The sequence below is a fragment of the Aplysia californica genome, unplaced genomic scaffold, assembly GCF_000002075.1.
Source record: "Aplysia californica isolate F4 #8 unplaced genomic scaffold, AplCal3.0 scaffold00028, whole genome shotgun sequence".
In the NCBI taxonomy this organism is placed as follows: Eukaryota; Metazoa; Mollusca; class Gastropoda; order Aplysiida; family Aplysiidae; genus Aplysia; species Aplysia californica.
The window spans coordinates 1,005,813-1,009,134 of NW_004797298.1; positions in this window are offsets into that span (position 1 = coordinate 1,005,813).

Sequence of the window (3,322 nt, forward strand, 5' to 3'; positions counted from 1 at the left end):
AGAGAGGGACCGAGAGAGAGAGAGAGAGAGAGAGAGAGAGAGAGAAAGAGACAGACAGACAGACAGACAGACAGATAGATAGACAGACAGGCAGACAGACAAACAGACAGACAGACAGAGATCTATTTTCACATATTATGAAAAACAATACACGAACGTTTCCTTCAGGTGTCCAGCTACGGATGTCCAGCGTTGGTCTGTGCCGTACCGATGTCCATTTATTTGACGAGGGCCGAGTAGACCACATCGTCATTGAGAAGCCGATAGTGATTGGCCATGAGATCAGCGGCACGGTCAGCAAGATAGGTCCAGGGGTACAGGAGCTCTGTGTTGGTGAGTGTCATAAGTCCTCATGATAACTTGAGTCCCTTGTGTTCTGTCTTGTATGCTTGAGTCTGATTGATGACTAGGTGTGCATGTTTATGTGTGTGTGTGTGTGTGTGTGTGTGTGTGTGTGTGTGTGTGTGTGTGCGGGTTTATGTGTGTATGTATGTGTGTGTATGTGTGTGTGTATGTGTGTGTGTGTTTGTGTGTGTACGTGGTGAAACACCAAACCTCGTAATACGCCAGGATCTGGACAATAAAGATGTATCGTATCTTGTCTTATCTTATCTTTTTTCATCTTACTTTTTTATCTCTGCCCATATTTTTAGGACTTTTGGGAACACTAGTATTTAGAAACATGCCATAGACATCAATGGGTTTTGTAATAGTCTTTTGCTGTTAGTTTTTGGATCTCGCAGTTGTTTTAAATAATATATTTTCTCGACGAAGTTCTCCTCAAAGTAGGTATAGTTGTAGTTTCATCAGAACAGCGAGCAGAAAGCGCCTAAACCCCTCCCCGCCCCCCACATACTCTCTCTCTCTCTCTCTCTCTCTCTCTCTCTCTCTCTCTCTCTCTCTCTCTCTCTCTCTCTCTCTCTCTCTCTCTCTCTCTCTCATGCACACACACACACACACACACACACAAACACAAATACATACACACAATCACACACAAACACACACACTCAAACACAACATGAACTCACACACAAACACAACCCTAACACACACACACACATATACGCACAAACACAATCCCAACACACATACACACGCACAAACACACACACACACACACACACACACACACGCGCGCGCGCGCGCGCGCGCGCGCACTCAAACATAGACCCCCCATTAACACATACACCCGTAAACGCACACACAGACGCACGCATACAGACGCACACACTCAAACACACAAATACACACACACAAACACACACACACATACACAAATTCACCCTAACCCTCCACCTTACTATCTTCCTGAATTGTTCGTCTTCCATCAGGTGACAGGGTTGCCATCGACCCGTGCCGCCCATGTAGTCACTGCCGACAGTGCAGCAAGGGCCAGACTAACCTATGTGTCAACATGACGCTCTCAGGTGTCATCAAAATTGACGGAGGCTTCGCAAATTTCATGACCACCCCAGCTTACACTTGTCACAAGTAAGGAAAGCCGGCTTCGTCAGTATGCGGGAAGAGCAGCCAATAAGCCTCTACAATTACTGAAGCCAAAGATAGACTAGCAGTGCTAATGCAGAACCATTACTGCCGACTTTTCTGTCTGCAATAGCCAATACAATAATGACCGAACGATTTGTTAGAAAAGAAGCAGAGAATGAAATTTTTCTGCATTTAAAATAATTTTTTGTAAAATTACTTTGAGGATTATCCTTTTTTTTTGTTGACATACCAGATATGAAATGGGGGAAATAAAAATATTGCACATAACTGGGATTCAAAAGATTTAAATGCGATTGCTAAGTCTTTCAGTTTCCAAATCCACTAATGTAAAAAAGATGGCACAACAGTAGACCCGGTAAGTGAAAAATCTAGAGCTTTCTTTTCAAACGAGGTGAGGTTGCAGATAAAGGGATTACTGCGACTGCAAAGTAAGGGACTTATTATTAGAGAAAGCTTTGAGATCTCATTATTGTCCACTCCCTCGTCACCATCTTTACCCTATCTTGATAGTACAGTTAGTTCTAGATTTTCCAAATGATATATCGCATATTAGCATTTTGTTTTAGCCTTTTTTGTGTACGTCTAAGGCTCTGGTAGACTCAAATAGCTACAGTGTTCCCGACTTTTTCCGATGCCGATTTTGGGATCTTTGAGGTGTTTTTTGTGTTGGTCTGTTTTGTTTTGTATTGTTTGGTTTGGTTTAAATACGAGTGAACAACATATATCCTTAAGATTAGCAGCTGGGCTTAAAATACAGCAGGTGCGAAGAAAAGGTGATAAAAGGCGCTACTATGTCAGAAATTAATGAAATAATATGGGTGGCTCTCTACAAGAAAGAACCCCCCCCCCCCTTTTCCATCCCCTTCACCTCACCCCTGTGTTGGAAACTAGGCTATTTCATTTATATCCTATTCTGGACTCAAAGCTAAGCGTATCTTTAATTACTTTGAGAACTTTTTAAAAAATGCGATTTGAGAACTGTTTTATGTTCTCTTCTTGCTTGCAACTCCGGTAACTCAGAACTACAAAGTTCTATCTGACATTTCTAGCTGTTTTGAGTTACTAAGACGGCGATGTCAGAAAGCCCTGGCTGCTCCTTCAAAATCGTAAGAATTTTCGGAGTCGTTACCAAGATGTTAAAAGAATTGCATTTGAAGAAAAAAAATTAGATCTTATGAAATTCAAAAATTCTGACGTGAAATTTCTCAAAACTAGGCATTGAACAGACAAAACTTTGTATTTCTGTGGTATTGGCTAGTTTTGAAATAATGTTTCTTTAGTATTAAGTATCATAGCAGCGGCATGGTGCTAAGTTTTCTTTTGGCTCTTTAGGCAACGCATAATTTTGTTTAAGAATGTTCAATTTTTTGGTCATTTTAGTTACAATCGACGCTTGTACATTAAAGACATAAGACTAAAGAGGTAGGCAAGGTGCTGAGTTTGGGGCTGAAAGAGTTAACAGTTAAACAGAAATCTAATTTAATCCGTAAACTTTTAGACGGCTTGTTTAAGGACACTTTCGAGGTCATTTTGTTTTTTTGCATGATGAACAAGTTAATGATAAACTTAACATTCATGAGTCATTTTTTAATGGCTAAAATGCTTGCCCAAGTCGTTGATAATTTTGATTAGCAAGGCTGAATATTTTGTGCAACATGGAATACTGACATAACAGTGAGGATATTACAATCCCGGTCCCATTCGAATTGTATAAAGCTATGTATATCAATTATGGATTTCCACTAATAACAATGATACCAATAATAATAATAATAATAATAATAATAATAATAATAATAATAATAATACT